Source organism: Erythrolamprus reginae, chromosome Z, assembly GCF_031021105.1.
Source record: "Erythrolamprus reginae isolate rEryReg1 chromosome Z, rEryReg1.hap1, whole genome shotgun sequence".
In the NCBI taxonomy this organism is placed as follows: domain Eukaryota; kingdom Metazoa; phylum Chordata; class Lepidosauria; order Squamata; family Dipsadidae; genus Erythrolamprus; species Erythrolamprus reginae.
In genome coordinates this window covers 68640172-68658047 of record NC_091963.1, presented here as the reverse complement: position 1 = coordinate 68658047, position 17876 = coordinate 68640172, and positions in this window count along the sequence as shown.

Sequence of the window (17876 nt, the reverse complement as noted above, 5' to 3'; positions counted from 1 at the left end):
AGAGACATTCAGTAATTAAATAGTTAACTGTGTGTGTGTTTCATTAGATCCACCCATTATGATGTAAAATCCTGCTATGCCATTATACCTCACATCCGTCTTTATGCCTGTCTCCATTTTGCTTTATTCTTTCCTGTCTTAGCAGCCACAATGTGAAGATGAATTTTTCTTTTGTCCCTTGTGACATATTTAATTTTGTACTTTTATAATAAAAAGAAACCTTGTTTTGAGAACAAATGACTGCGCTCTCAGTCCATCACCTCCAGGATTATTTAATGTTCAAACGGACATTAATTACCCCCATCCTGACATGGCAGCAGAGGTTGGTTTAATCTATTTTAAATCTACAACTAATAAATCTCTGTAATGCCTACTAAGCGTAAGAAAGAATTATTTACAGAGTCCTTCTTTGCTCTAATTTCAGAAGATCAATTGGATGATATTCAGTCTCTGATAAATAAAACCAAAGAAAAACGGTCTCCAACCATGCAAGGACAAACCTCTGATCAAAACAAAACTCCAGCAGAAGCAGCCTTCTCTGCAACAGATAATCCAGATACACAGCAAAGCATGAGTAAGATTTATGACCCTATCTCAAGTGCCGAAATGCAAAAGATAAATGCTATTGTGGATTCTATAAAACTAGGAGACAGCTCAGGTCAGCCGATTTATAACCCAAGCAATTTAGAAGCTGTTGTAATGAGCTCTTCTGAGCCCTGTAGCCAGGCAATCTCGGAATGTAGTGCATCTCATAAAGATGGCCCCTTGCTAAAGGCAAAAATGAAACTGAGACATTCCGATGACCAAGAGTCTGTAAAGAGTTTGGCTAGCAGTCTGGATTCAATGAATGATATTGACAGAGTAAATAGCTTAATAGCACACTTGGAACAAAGCCTCCAAGATACCCAAGCCTTTGTCTCAGACTTTTATCAGCAGAAAGGAACTAATCTAGATGAAAAACAAACAATACATTGCTGTTTAGATGATATTTTTAAATATAGAAAAAGAACTAGAAACAGAAATTCAAAAGGATAATAGAGCTGAGATATTAGAAGCTCATAAAGATTTGAATACGCTGTATAATATGTCTGCCGAAGCAGTGCCAAATATAAACAAAGGAGAAATTGAAAGTCTACCTGCCACGTATGCAATGTCTGGAGAAGAAAATCTCAAAAGTTATCCTGCAGCACCATCTGGTGGCCACATAAAAACATTGCAGTCTGTTCAACAAAAATTGTCAGAAAAATCTAAAAGTTATCCTGCAGCACCATCTAGTGGAATACAAGATATTAAATATAAAAATGTTTCTCATCTCAAGCATTTACCAGCTTCTATTCCAGATCAATCCTTGAAGTATGGAGAACACGTTGTCCATTATTATCCTTCAAGTAAGCCAGAAGTATTGCAATTAAGCCAAGGTGCACAGATGCAAAAGGACCAACAACCACAAGTTCCAGTTTTTCAAATTCAACCACCCCAGATGCCACAACCAGTAGCAGTACCAGCTGCAGCTCAAAGGCAAGTCATTACTTTGTCACCATTGAAAGGTGAGTCAAGATTAAAGAATAATGAACAAAATTATAAAACTTGGTTGCATGAAATAAGATTGATTTTACTTGCTGGAGGTGCAGATCACATGGCTTTCAATCCACCCAATAGACAGTGGACTGAAGAAGAAAGAGCTATAAATATGAGAGCGACTATTTTGATACTTATGTCTCTGGACACAGATCTATCAGTTAGATTTCCACATGATATCACTGCAAGTGACTTGATCACAGCTCTAGATGAACTTTATAGACCAGTTTCAGCTGAAGGAACATGCTTATTGTTTACTGAATTTTTTACTCCAAATTAAAGCCTGGAGAGAAAATTGCTCCACACTTATCTAAACTTCTAGCAATGCAAAAGGATCTGATAGAGAGAGGCTATCAGATAGATGAAATCCAAATGAATACAGCAATAATCACATCCCTGAATTATGAATGGAAAGATGCTATTACAAAATATAACAACATACCTTTAGCTCAACGCACAATGTCCAGAGTATGTAAGCTTTTAACAGAAGAAGTAATTATGCAAAGTAGACTCAAAACTACAGCACCTGCTTACAAACCTACAATGAGTCGCAGCTACCAACAAAGGGGCTACACTCCAAGATATCCACGGCACAATCAGCCTAGAAGAACAGATTTTCAATGCTCTCAATCTGGTGATTCTCAATGCTTTCAATCTGGTGATTCTCAATGCTCGCAATATCCTGCTCAGCCCAGAGGAACAGATCCTAGGGGTTCCAGAAGCAGAAGCTCCAGCAACTACAGATCATCTCAACGAGGTTCTAGAGGTGAGCCATGTCCTTACATCAATTCTTTGGTCCTGAACAATGTTCCATAAAAAAGTCCACAGTATGACATTCAACATTTATGGACATTAGACAGTGGAGCAGTTTTTCACATCACATACCAAAGAGAACTTTTCACAGAATTTCATAAGAATTACACGCAGTGTCAAATCACTTATGCAAAGTTGAAGGAGAAGGAACTGTCTACATAAAAGAATTAGACCAAATGATTTCACGTATTCTATATGTTCCACAAGCTACAAGCAACTTACTCAGCACATATCGCTTAAATGAAGACTTAGGTTCCAAAGTGACTTTTGAAATAAATGAAGGCTACATTGTCAAGAACGGAAAAGTCATTGCTACTGCTTTTCCAATTACAGGTGTTTACTACATAACACCAAAACCTCCAGTAAAGGTTGATGTAAGTATAAAAGTTCCAAAGGGTCAAAGCACAGGTCCAGAGAGAAAACCTGTTGCCACTATAGAAACAAAGGCTCCTAAAGCCAATGAGGTTCAAGAGGTTCCGCATGATATTGCAAATGTTAAACCTGTATTAACAAACAAATCTTTTCATTCTAGGTGTGTTCACCGTTGGCACTGTCGTTTCGGCCATGCATCTTATCCAGTCTTATCCAAGATGCCTGAATTTGTAAATGGTTTTAAGGATGATAGTAATTGCAAAATTCATTTAGACTATTCTGTTTGTAACTCTTCAAAATCTAAAACTTCACCTATTGCTAAGCATGCCACACGTTTGTCTACACGCATTTTTGATTTGGTTCATACCGACATTGTCGGTCAATTTCGGCCTACTAAAGGTAATTGTAAGTATTTCTTGACTATTGTTGATAGTTATTCTAGATATGGGTATGTATACCTAATGAAACAAAAATCTGAGACCTTTCAGATCTTTAAAGACTTTGCTGCAGAGGTGCTAACTCAACATGGTGTCCGCATCAGAAGAATACAAAGTGATTGTGGTGGAGAATTCATGTCCCAGCAATTCCAATGATGGATGAGGAGAAATGGAATCCATCATCAAGCTTCAGCCCCAAACCATAATCGTATTGCAGAACGACGCCAAGGCGTTTTACAGACTATGTTCCATTGCCTTCTAGAAGATGCTGATCTCAACAATTTCTACTGAGGTGAAGCACTAAGGTATGCTAATTACATTGTTAACCACACTTGGAGCAGTGTCTTAAATCAAACTCCTTACTACATGCTTTATGCAAAGAAGCCTGATATTCAAAACCTCCACATTTTTGGCGCATATGCCATGGTTAACATTCCTCTGGTTCAAAGAAAGAAAGGAGGTTCAGTAGCAGAAAGACTGAGATTTATAGGTTTTGATGAAAGTTCAAAGTATTACAAGTTTGCTGACAATAATCACAGAGCTGTTATTTCCAATTCAGCTAAATTTGAGGAAGATACAAATTGGTCCAGAATACACAGTAATGATACTTCAGTTTATTTTCCTAAGGATGATGTTCAAGGTACAGCGCAACCTGATCCACAGGCAGCTGTTCCAGATGTTGTTTCTACAAAAGATGATACACAGTCTTCAACAGTCACAGATGATGTTCCTAGCGATGCAATTGGAGATAGAGATGACCAAGATGAAGGATGGACCACAGTTCCAAGATGATCGGAGAGAACCACAAAAGGAATTCCTCCAAAGAGATACCAACAGCAAGTATTACACAAACCTTTTCCTTTTCTTTGTACCAATGTTACACTTCCTCCTGAGAACTTTTCTCAAATAAAACATTTACCTGAGTCTGAACAAGAAAAATGGTATGAGGCTATGGAAAATGAACTGGACAGTTTAAAGAAACTTAAAGTGTTTCAACATGTTGAGTCTCCAATGAACAAGAAGATTATTGGTACACGATGGGTCTACAGAATTAAACAAAAACCAAAGATGAGAAAGTATACAAAGCAAGATTAGTAGCACAAGACTATTCACAGGTGTATTCCGAAGATTACACAGATACATTTTCACCTACAGTTAAAAATGAAAGTGTCAAAATTGCCTTAACCACAGCTATTGCCTTAAATTTAGAAGTTTACCAATTTGATGTTGAAACTGCTTATCTGAATGCTGATTTAAATGAAGAAATCTACGTGAAGAGCGCACCCGGGTTCCAGGATCAAGAAGGGGATGTCTGGTACCTGCAAAAGAGTCTTTATTGCCTAAAACAGTCAGTCTTCATGTGGCACTGTTGTCTCATTGACAAGCTAAATTCAATGGGCTTTATTAAGTCCAACTCTGATGAATGCTTGTTTACAAAAGGGCAAGGTAACGTTTATGAAATTATACTTGTTTATGTTGATGACATTGTTTACATTGGTCCTAACAAACATATGAGTGAAGTTTTTGCAAAATGTTTAGAAAGACATTTCACTTTGAAAAGCTTAGGGCACATACATGATTATCTAAAGGTTCAGATTGAAAAAACTGAGAAAGGTTTTGCCTCTCACAAGAAAACAAGATTGATCAACTTTTGCAAAATTGCAACATGACTGACACACATCCAAGTCGATCTCCAACGCAAACAGATTTTTACAGGTTGACAGAACAAGATAGTCCTCAATTTGAAGACCAAACGCTTTATCGGTCAGTCATTGGGTCACTGTTATACATTAGCAGTTGGACAAGACCCGACATTTTACAGTGTGAATCTTTTGTCAAGATACGTTGGCAAAGCAACTACATTTCACTGGACATGCATAAAAAGACTACTGAGATACATGAAGCACACAAAGAATATGAAGTTGTTCCTAGAGCCGAAACACAACAAGTTTCCTGAGTTAATTTGTTATGCAGATTCTGATTGGGCAGGTGATAAAGAAACACAAAAAAGTACTTCTGGTTATATAATGTTTTTGAATGGTTGTCCAATTTATTGGAAAATTAGAAAGCAGAATTTTATTTCTTGTTCTTCCACTGAAGCTGAATATGCTTGTGTTTCTGATTGTTGTAATGCATTAACCTGTGTTTCTGCTCTCGTTGATAGTATTTGGGGCGATCCCATGAAACCAATTGTTATTATGGAGGACAATGTTTCAGTTACGTTCATATCTGAAACTGAATATGTTGGATCGCGTTCACGGCACATTGACATAAGATATAACAATGCAAGAGAATACATAAAACAAGGATTTGTGAAATTACTTTATGTGTCCACAACTAAACAGATTGCTGACGTGCTGAATAAACCACTGCCAGCTGACCAACACGAATACCTATCCAAGAAAATATGCCTTATGTGAACCAATGTCCCTGATGACTGCCAAAGAAGGGATGTCATGCTGAATATTGACAGCCCCAGAGACATTCAGAGACATTCAGTAATTAAATAGTTAACTGTGTGTGTTTCATTAGATCCACCCATTATGATGAAAAATCCTGCTACGTCATTATACCTCACATCCATCTTTATGCGTGCCTCCATTTTGCTTTATTCTTTCCTGTCTTAGCAGCCATAATGTGCTGCTAAGACACATTAGCAGCACATTAGAATTTTTCTTTTGTCCCTTGTGACATATTTAATTTTGTACTTTTATAATAAAAAGAAACCTTTTTTTAAGAACAAATGACTGCGTTTTCAGCCCATCACCTCCAGGATGATTTAATGTTCAAACAGGCATTAATTACCCCCATCCTGACAGTTATTTCAATTTAACTGTATTGATAAAAATTGATACCTATGTCTCTTGTCTATAATCCTATGGGGAATTTGCTTTAAAATTAAAATTTCTTTCCCCTTATACCTTAGAGATTCTCCTCTAACTGTGTTTAAAATCTCATCTCAGTTTTCTCTTCAGCAATCTAACATGGATTTTTCCTGGGTGTTTAAATCTTCTGGCATAACTAGCGTTAATTCTAAAGACTTCATCAATTTCCTTAAGCATTTCTTCTTCTAAAGGCTAAAATTTCTGCAATCAAGTCTGGGAGGTCTTCGTCTCTAAATTCTTCAATGTTTTGGATGAGTAAATAAAATGCTGATTTTTTAAGATCCAGATAGCGTATAGCCTCTTCCAAATTATTGTTGATAGCTTCTAGTCTGTCTTCTGTCTTTTCGGCTTTTTTTCCGATTCCCTCAGTCTTTTTCTTTACTATTTCTATTTCTTATTCATTTCTTGTTATGGCGTCTTGCATTGTCTGACTCTTTCATCTATTTTATGTTGGTCTTCAATTCGCTAATCTCATCTCTCACTCCATCTATACTTTTAGTAATATTGTCTTGCATTTTTAGTAGAGTATCTTGTAAAGTGTTCAAAGTGACTTCTAATTTTGGGGGAGATGTCTTTTCCTCTGTTAGGCTGCTTTCCAAGATCTTTGCCTTGTCAGAGTTGAAAGTAGAAGCGTTTGTTTTTTTTGTTTCCTTTGCTTTGGGTAAGACTTCTAGAAGCCATCTTATTTATTTATTTATTTATTTATTTATTTATTTATTTATTTATTTATTTATTTATTTATTTATTTATTTATTTATTGGATTTGTATGCCACCCCTCTCTGCAGACTCGGGGCGGCTAACAACAATGGTAAAACAACATGTAACAATCCAATTTAATAAAACAACTAAAAACCCTTATTATAAAAAACCAAACATACCCACAAACATACCATGCATAACTTGTAATGGCCTAGGGGAAGGAATATCTTAACTCCCCCATGCCTGGCGACAAAGGTAGGTCTTGAGTAATTTGCAAAAGACAAGGAGGATGGGAGCCATTCTAATCTCTGGGGGGAGTTGATTCCAGAGAGCCAGGGCTGCCACAGAGAAGGCTCTTCCCCTGGGGCCCGCCAAACGACATTGTTTGGTCAATGGGACCTGGAGAAGGCCAACTCTGTGGGACCTTATTGGCTGCTGGAATTTGTGCGGTAGAAGGTGGTTCCAGATGTATTCTGGCCCAATGCCATGTAGGGCTTTAAAGGTCATTACCAACACTTTGAATTGTGAAATTGCAGAAACGTGGACGAATCTAGGAAGCCCCACGATGGCTCTCGCGGCCGCATTCTGCATGATCTGAAGTTTCCGAACACTTTTCAAAGGTAGCTCCATGCAGAGAGCATTGCAGTAATCGAACCTCGAGGTGATGAGGCCATGAGTGACTGTGAGCAGTGACTCCCTGTCCAAATAGGGCTGCAACTGGTGCACCAGGCGAACCTGGGCAAACGCCCCCCTCGCCACAGCCGAAAGATGATGTTCCAATGTCAGCTGCGGATCGAGGAGGACGCCCAAGTTGCGGACCCTCTCTGAGGGGGTCAATAGTTTCCCCCCCCAGGGTAATGGACGGACAGATGGAATTGTCCTTGGAAGGCAAGACCCACAGCCACTCCATCTTGTCTGGGTTGAGTTTGAGTTTGTTGACACCCATCAAGGCCCCAACAGCATCCAGGCACTGGCACATCACTTCCACTGCTTTGTTGACTGGACATGGGGTGGAGATGTATAGCTGGGTATCATCGGCGTATTGATGATACCTCACCCCATGCCCTTGGATGATCTCACCCAGAAGTTTCATGTAGATATTGAATTGCAGGGGGGGAGAGGACTAACCCCTGAGGCACCCCACAAGGGAGAGACCTAGAGGTTGACCTCTGACCTCCCACTAACACCGACTGTGACCGACCAGAGAGGTAGGAGGAGAACCACTGAAAAACAGTGCCTCCCACTCCCAACCCCTCCAGCTGGCACAGAAGGATACCATGGTCAATGGTATTGAAAGCCGCTGAGAGGTCAAGAAGCACCAGGACAGAGGACAAGCCCCTGTCCCGGGCCTGCCAGAGATCATCCATCAACGCGACCAAAGCAGTTTCCATGCTGTAGCCGGGCCTGAATCCAGACTGCTGAGGACCTAGATAATTGGCTTCTTTCAAGGACTGCTGGAGGTGGAGTGCCACCACCTTCTCAACAACCTTCCCCATAAAGGGAAAATTGGAGACTGGACGGTAGTGATTAAACATGGCTGGGTCCAGGGAAGGCTTCTTGAGGAGGGAGCGCACAAGTGCCTCCTTATAAAGGGCCGGAAAGGACCCCCTCCCCAAGGAGGCGTTGACAATCTCCTGGGCCCAGCTCTGTGTCACCTCTCGGCTGGCCGAAACCAACTAAGAGGGACACGGATCCAGTAAACAGGTGGCGGAACTCACAGCTCCAATGACCTTGTCCACTTCATCAGGTGTCACCAAGTCAAACTCCTCCCAGACTGATGGACAAAGACGTTTAGCCCCAGTCACCTCGACTGACTCATTGTCAGCCGATACTGCTATGGAGTCGAGATCAGCCCGGATCCGAGTGACTTTATCAGCGAAAAACGAATTAAATTCCTCAGCACTACCCTGCAAGGGCTCCCCAACTCCCCCCTGATTTAGAAGGGAGCGGGTCACCCTAAACAGAGCAGCCGGGCAGGATTCTGCTGATGCAATCAAGGCGGCATGGTATGCGCATCTTGCCGCCTTGAGCGCCACTTTGTAGGTGTTGTAAGATTGGAGCTATCATTGTCTTAAGTTGTTTTAAGATTGGAGCTATGAATAACTATGATCATTTGACTTTGATCTTCCTGTCTGTCTAAATTGTCCACTTTTCAATAATATATTTTTTAATAGGCCTTAGCAAATTCTACTCTTAGGGAAGTCAATACTTCCTAAAACATACTACTCTACCAAGCTGTGCACAGATATAAAAATTAAAATATTTATAAAATATTCTAAATATTATTTGATACTGTAACTGCTATGACTGCTTTGAAGACCATAAATACAATAGATACTATAGAGACTATAAACATTATAAATGATATAAATGCTATGAATATTATACTATAAATACTCTGTAATTATGTTCTATAAGTTAGTAAATTGAGTAAGTAAATTATTTAATTAATTAATTCTTCCCAATATTTGTCAAATATGCTATTATTTAAAATGTAGTAAAATTGATTATTTAATTAATAAAGAGTAATAAATTGATTTTTTCATTAATAAAGAAGTAAGTAGGAAAATATATAGTAAATCACTTAAGTCAGTTAAATATTAAATGTCCAATAAATATCTAGAATTACAGTTAATTAAGATTTCAAAACAATTAATTAGTAATTAATAATTGAGAACTTGAACAATTATTTAACAATTAAACAATTAATTATTGAGACGTATTTTCACTATAAAATACAGATCTGAAGAGAAAACAAGAGAAAGTACAAATATAACTTATTTAAATCGTTTAAATTTGCTAACTTAAAGGTTCCATAAATCCCAGAAAGGTGCCTCCCCTTCTCCTTGTTCTCTCTTCTCTTTGAAGGGGGGGCAGGGTCCAGATATTGTTGTTCACCCAATTACATCAGAATTTCAGCAGAAACAGATGTTCATAAATTTAATCTGGAAGGGCTAGGATCCCCGTTGTCCACATTTTAAAGTCCAGAGGCAAAGTCCATATTCTAAAGTCCAGGTTTAAAGTTGTAGATCAAAAGAAAGGTGTCTGTAAGTTTTTGTTTTTATTTATATCTGCTTTCTGGTAACCGTAATGAAGTAAGTTACATCCAACAGCGGTTTTTATGTTCAAAAGCTTGGCGTTCAAAGTTTCTTAAGTTCTTTCAAGTTCTTTAAATTCACAGTCAGTTGGTTAATTTAAAGTTTGATCTGGTTCAGTTTGAGGCAATTTAATTCAGTGAAACAAGCCAGCAAATCAGACCAATCAAATTAAGGAAGTCAAGCAAATTAATCAAATCGGTCCAGATACAAATCAAGTAAACCACTGATCAAAATAGGTCTTCAAATAATCACACACTTTTATATTTAACACCTCATATAAATAGGGTACCTTCAAGGTCTTCAAAATTTGTCAAAGAAAAGCAAGCAGGAAAGAGAAGTGGGGGAGGGGTAATCAGCAACAAGCCTCTGTAAAGTTCTGTTCTGTTTCGTTTTCAAGAAAAAAAGGATCCTCCAGGCACACCACCGCAATCTTGCCGTATAACAATGAACCAGACCGCAGTTTTTAATAGGCTCCATCACTCACATTATATGTTAAATCTCTGGTCACTTCTCAATGCATCACACCACCGTTTTAGAAAGTTCTGACACTCACGCCTCCCCCCTAAATCTTCGATCACGTCTCAATCTCGATCACCTCTCACCAATCTTCGTTCTCCTAAAGTATAATCACTTTCTTTTAATACTGTGAGCAACTGCCGCTATCAGGCTTCATTTGAAAGGTTATTCTCTAAGTTTTCACAAAAGGATGACTCATGTATTTCAATATGGAATCTGCTTCTCTCTGACTTCCTGTTTGGTGGTTTAGAGTCACACCTTACTGTCGGCCCTTTTGAAAGGAATCAACTTCTCCTTTTATTTATCTATCTTTCTATCTATCTATCTATCTATCTATCTATCTATCTATCTATCTATCTATCTATCTATCTATCTGCCTATCTATCTATTTAATTGGATTTGTATGCTGCCCCTCTCCGCAGACTCGGGGCGGTTCATCTTTTCCTCCTCTTCCTTCTCCTCTTCCTCCTCCACTGGCATCCAAGCAACCACCCCCACCTCCTCTAACTCCACTGTTTTCCCCTGCAACATTGCTCACTCGCCTTTGCTGGCATGCAGGGCTGGGGAAGAAAGCAATTGCTCTTCTCTGACTGTGTCTTCTGGAGCACAGGACAGCACTGGCACAGCTTGGGGAAGGAAGGAAGGGGCTTTGGGAAGGGGGCAAAGGGGCTGGTTATGGGATTCTTTTCTTCCTCCTCTTCCTTTCCTCCTCTTCCTTCTCTTCTTCCTCCTCCTTTCTTTCTCTTCCTCCTCCACCGGTATAATAACTGAGGCCTTATTATAACATATTGGTTTAATCAAACAGCGTGCCAACAGAGGCAGGTACAGGCTTAACACAATCATGAATACACAGGCTTTTATACAGCTTGCTGCCTGAGGCAGCCACCAATCCAAACAGTGGAAAGTTCCCGCTTACAATGTAACTGGGGGATACGCGCCCAATCAGCACCCTGGAGAGGGACGAGCGAGCGCGGCTCTGACAGCCGGCTGTTTCTATGCGGATACTGCACTCCTTCCCCTTTGGTTAACACAAACATAATCTTGTAAATATGACGGTCTGCGGCTTATTCTTCCAGAGCGCCGGGGCTCTGCGGAGTGCCCTAATTTTGGTTCTAACGCCGGTACCGACTGGCTATCACGGGGAGCCTGAACCACTTCTGCTTCCTGGGTGTCAGTCACAACTGCTTTTTCGGAACTCCTAGCTGCAGAGGGCAGTTCCAGGAAACCCTCCCCGTTACTCTCACTGGCCCCCGGTTCACCACAAATCCCTCCTTGGTCCCGCCTTAACTGATCCAGGTGTCGTCTCCATACACGTCCATTCCGCAACTCCACCTCGAATGAACGGGGCCCCAGCTCCCTGCACACCGTACCTTTTTCCCATGTCCTTGGGCCGGAATAGGCGTGGGCAAATACCGCGTCTCCCACTGACACCTTCCGTCCTGCCGGTTCTGGCCAATGCACGGCCGCTGTGTACCCCGGGTGCAGCCTATCAAGGATTATTCGTAACTTCCGACCCATTAAGAGTTCCGCTGGGGTCCTACCTGTTGTTACGCACGGGGTAGAGTGTTGGGCCAATAGCAAATCCGATAATTTCTCTTTCCAAGAACTCTGGGGCATCTTTTTGAGAGATTCCTTAACTGAGCGAACTGCCCGTTCCGCCTGACCATTACTGGCCGGATGCCAGGGCGAGGTCAAGGCATGCCTGATGCCTGCTGCTGCCAAGAACGACTCGAAGAGGACAGATGTGAATTGCGGGCCATTGTCCGAAACTAATAGGTCCGGAAATCCATGTGTGGCGAAAAGAGCCATCAGGGAGTCAATAACAGCCTGAGACTGTGTGGACTTTAAATGGGCCACCTCCACCCACTTGGAAAAGGCATCCACAGTTATCAAAAAGGTTTGCCCCATGAAGGGGCCAGCCAAGTCTATATGTAAACGAGTCCAGGGGCCTGATGGTGGCTCCCATGCCAGGGATTCAGCACGGGGGGGGCAAGGACCTGCTTTCCTGACACACAGCGCAGTCAGCGACCCGCTGTTCCACCTCCTTATCCATACCTGGCCACCATACGTAATCCCTTGCCAGGCCCTTCATTCTTACAATGCCAGGGTGACCCTTGTGCAAAAGAGCCAACACCTGGTTCCGCAGCCTGCCTGGTATAACTACTCTGCCACCCCTTAACAGAATTCCCTTCTCAACTGAGAACTCACTGCAACAACGGAAAAAAGGAACAAAAAGGTCAGCTGGGGATGAGACTGGCCACCCCCTCAGGACCCATTGCCTTACCTGGGCTAAAATCCGATCCTTCCCAGTCTCCCTGGCCACATCAGGAGCGGCCAACACTAAAGGCCCTTCAGACAACGCTAAAACGGAACAAGCGGGAGCGGGGTCTGCCAATTCTTCGGCCACGGGGCATCTGCTGAGAGCATCAGCATGGGCGATGTGGCGACCAGGTTTGTATGTCAACGTATACGTGTAATTGGCCAGAAAAACGATCCAGCGCGTCATGCGCAGGGACAGCACTACAGGGCTCTGGCGGTTACCAGCTAACAACCCCAGTAAAGGCTGGTGATCAGTTACTAACTCGAATTCCCTGCCGTACAAATACTCATGGAAACGGCGGACCCCAGCTACTAGTGCCAATGCCTCCTTATCTATCTGCCCGTAGTTCCTTTCTGCCTTGGCCAGGGTTCGGGAAAAGAACGCTAAAGGGGCTTCAGCAACCGGTGGCTTAGGACTGCTCCCACCCCGTATTGGGAAGCATCGCAAGTAAGGATTAGCGGCAAACTAGGGGAATATTGGGCCAGGACATTATTTGAGGTGAGTATCCCTTTAACTGCCCAAAATGCGGCTTCCTCCCGCTCACCCCAGCGCCAGGGAGACCGCTTGTCAAGCAGCCGATGTAAAGGTTCTGCCACCGCTGCCTTGTGCGGAATAAAAACCGCATAAAAATTGAGAAGCCCCAAAAAGGCTTGTAGTTCTACCTTTGACTGGGGTCTGGGGGCATCCCAGATTGCCTTTGTTTTCTCCGGGGTGGGATGGATTCCCTTCCCATCCATCCTGAATCCCAGGAAGTCTACCTCTGGCACCCCAAAAACGCATTTTTTAGATTTAAGTTTCAGACCTGCCTCTTGAAACTTGGTCAGAACTTTCTTAACCCGCCTTAACAATTCCTCTGCGGAACTCTCCGAGACCAGGACATCGTCAAAATAGGGCACAGTTCCCTCCAGCCCATACAATAAACGTTCCATTAATCCTTGAAAAATCCCCGGGGGCAATAGAGACCCCGAACTGTAATCGATGGCATTTAAACACCCCCCTGTGGGTGATGATCGCCTGGGCCTCAGCAGTGATGGGGTCGATGGGGAGCTGCTGGTACGCTTGGGACAGGTCAAGCTTTGCAAAAATCCTGCCGTTACCAAGGGTGTGGAGTAACTGCTGCACCACTGGCAGCGGGTACGAGTGGTGAGCCAGTGCCTTATTGACAGAACACTTGTAGTCCCCACATAATCTTATGCCCCCGTCCCCCTTGAAAGCAATGACCAGCAGGGTTTCCCACGCCGCTTGGTCAACCGGCTCTAACACCCCCTGAGCAATCAGCCGGTCCAGTTCAGCGTCAACCTTCGGTCTGAGGGGAATGGGAACTTGGCGGGCTTTTAGCCGCGCAGCGGGCACTTGGGGATCGAGGCTAAAAGAAATTGGGGTCCCGGTATAACAACCCAACTCATTATCAAAAACTGAGGGAAACTCCTTAGCCAATTCGTCAAAAGCAGACCCCCCCTTAACAACATTAACCCCCGTGACAGAAAGACCCAGAGACTTAAACCAGTCTAGCCCCAAAAGGTTGGAAAACGGCCCGTCCACTGCAATCAGAGGCAATTTGCCCACGAAAGTCTTAAACTTAACTAGAAATCTACCCTCGCCCAGGACCGGAATCGGGGCTCCTTGGTAGTCCCGTAAAGTCAAATTGCACGGCTGCAGACGACCCTTACTCAAGCAAGGCACACACCGCTTCAGAGTGGCCCAGGAAACCAATGAATGTGCCGAGCCAGTGTCCACTTGCATAGAACATGACGCCTCCCCGAGACAAACTGTCACTGAGATCTTCTCCGCCAAATCAGACGTCTCTCTCATATAAGTGGTCACCGGGTGCTGCGGGCGCAGACAGCTGTAGACAGCGTTGCAATCCTCCCTCCTACTTGAGGAAAATCTTCCCTGCCATCGAGGATTGAAGCCTTGGGACTCCCTCTGCTCTCTCGAAGCGGCAGGTGGGGATCTGCGGAAACGGCAGACCCGAGCAATGTGGCCTCTGGCACCACAACGCTGGCATGCCGCGTCCCTGAAGGGGCAATTCGACCTAAAATGGTTTCCCCCGCATCCCCTGCATGGCGACAGAGGGGGACGGGGATGAGCGGCAGGTGGATCCCAACCCCGGGAAGCCCCCAGCCGGCAAATTTCTTCCTCCTCAGCCTCACTGTTATCCTCTTTGTCAACAGGGGTTTTTTGTTTGTCAGGCAAGGCAGGCCCCTTGGCCGTAGCATTTACGGAGCTGTCCATGGCCGCCAAAGACTGTGTTGACAGCTCAAAAGCACGAGCCTCAGCCAGAGCTGCCTGAAAGGTTAAGTCTCGGGTGGCTAGAAGACGCTGCTTCAGGCGACCATCCCGAACCCCAAACACAAGTCTGTCAAGTAAATAGTCATTTAAATCGGAGAACTTGCAGTACAAAGCTGCCCGGCGGAGAGCGGCTACAAAGTCATTAATCGACTCTCCTTCCGCCTGGTTCCGTTGGTAAAATTTGTATCTTCGTGCACAGCGGGAAGGGGCCGGGGCGTAATGGTCCTGCAGAGTTGACAGAAAAGTCTGCCATGGCACATCATGTATTGATACTGGGGCAAACAAAGCTCTGGCTGTCTCGAACATCTCGGGGCCGCAGAACCCGAGGAAATAAGACCTTTTTCGGTCCCCAGAAATTTCAGTATACCCATTGGAAATCAGAAAGCAGTCGAACCAGGCGACATAAGAATCCCAAGTCTCCCTTGTGGATCGAAAGGGGGAAAAGTAAGTTGCACAGACATCTTCACTTACTTTACCAGAAATCTGTAATGACAAGCTCGAATCCTAGTCGCCAGTATAATAACTGAGGCCTTATTATAACATATTGGTTTAATCAAACAGCGTGCCAACAGAGGCAGGTACAGGCTTAACACAATCATGAATACACAGGCTTTTATACAGCTTGCTGCCTGAGGCAGCCACCAATCCAAACAGTGGAAAGTTCCCGCTTACAATGTAACTGGGGGATACGCGCCCAATCAGCACCCTGGAGAGGGACGAGCGAGCACGGCTCTGACAGCCGGCTGTTTCTATGCAGATACTGCAACCGGCATCCAAACAACCATCCCCCCACCTCCTCTCCCTCTGCTGTTTTTCCCTGCAACATCACTTGCTCGCCTTTGCTGGCGTGTAGGGCTGGGAAGAAAGTGATCACTCTTCCCCAGCTGTGTCTTCTGGAGTGCAGGGTGTTCTGGTTTCTGGTAGAATTTTAGCTATTACAAATAACTTTTACTAAATGCAGTATTTCATAGACAAAAAACCTCCATCTTTATTCTCTTCCTTCCGTATTCAAAATATACTTCATACTAGCACATTTCTTGTTCTCCCATTATCTCTCCTAATTACATTCCTTTTGCATTCCTCCCAGTCTCCTCCATTCACCAAGATTTATGTACTCATAGGATGATTCAAAAACAGAAGAAATGACTAGAAAATAACACAGAATGAGTTTGCTTGCTTGGAAGCTGAACAGGAACACCTTCCATTTTTGTTCTCCAACATTGAAACTCCACCCTTCTTCCCCACGGACCCCCTGACATACCAAATACATCACTCCAGTATTTAACCCATTCCTCCCCTTAATATCTTCTTCCAAACACTTGTTCCTTATGTTTTTGGACCCTTCTGAATTTAGGATCGACCCAGCGAACATCTGATTCTTCCTCACTAGATTCTGGACTCATAGCAACATCCTGTGGCTGGCCTCCCACCTGTTCTACTACCTGTAACCCCGGGCCCACCGCTAATTCATAAACACTATCTGTATCAGAGTCCTCAAGTTCTTCATCTTCCTCCAACTGACCAGGAGTATGTACAACACAGGGCAGTGCTGGCTTAGCTTGGGGAAAGGAAGGAAAGAAGAAAGGGGCTTTGGGAAGGGGGCAGCGGGGTTGGTTATGGGATTTATTTCCTCCTCTTGCCCCTCTGGAGGGAGAGGAGAAGGGGGGCCAGTCATTTAGATGCCGGTGGAGGAGGAAGAGAAAGAAAGGAGGAGGAAGAGGAGAAGGAAGAGAAGAAAAGGAAGAGGAGAAGGAGAAGGAGAAAAGAAGAGGGAGGAAAAGGAGAAGGAGGCATCAGGACTGCCAAGGAGGGCAGAAACCCCAGCGGGGCTGTCAAGGAGGGCAGAAGCCCCACCAGCTAACAAGCCACCAGGCAGCTCCCTGCACTGTCAATCCACCCATGAGGCTCCCTCCAGGCAGATCCCTCTGTCTCCCCCTCCCCCTCCATCCCTAATAAGGATCAGAATGCCAGCAGTAATTAGGCAAAAGGGGTGAGCTTTGGGATTGCACACATTATTCCCTCTTACATTGATTCCTATGGGAAAAATTGCTTCTACTTACTAATGTTTCTACTTAACAACCTGGTCACAGAACGAATTAAGTAGAGTACCACTGTATTCCTAATGGGGTTTGACCATTTAAGCTATTTAAATTATTTGAGTGGAATGGGGAATCTGTGGCCCTGCAGATATTAATTAAAATGCCCAACATGCCCTCAACTAGCTGGGGCAGGAGGGAGCTGAAGTTCAGCAATTTCTGTGGGACAGTGACTTTCCATTCCAGGTTTGCCTACTTTGTAGGCTACAAAATAGACCCAAATTTACTTGGACATTCTCTAAAATTGACAATGAAAAGGGTTTAGTTCAATTGGCAGCCTTTTTATCAGTTTGCATCAGAAAATGAGATGGGAAGCAAATTCCTTTCCTCAACTATTATTTGTCTAGCTCCGTGATGGCGAACCTAGGGCCTAGTGGCTGTGGGTCTTGCCTCCCAAGGACAATTCCATCTGTCCATCCATTACCCTGGGGGGAGAATCATTGACCCCCTCAGAGAGGGTTCGCAACTTGGGCGTCCTCCTCAATCCACAGTTCACATTAGAGAAACATCTTTCAGCTGTGGTGAGGGGGGCGTTCACCCAGGTTCGCCTGGTGCACCAGTTGCGACCCTATTTGGACCGGGAATCACTGCTCACAATCACTCATGCCCTCATCACCTCGAGGCTCGACTACTGTAATGCTCTCTACATGGGGCTACCATTGAAAAGTGTTCAGAAACTTCAGATCATGCAGAATGCAGCTGTGAGAGCAATCATGGGCTTTCCCAAATATGCCCATGTTACACCAACACTCTGCAGTCTGCATTGGTT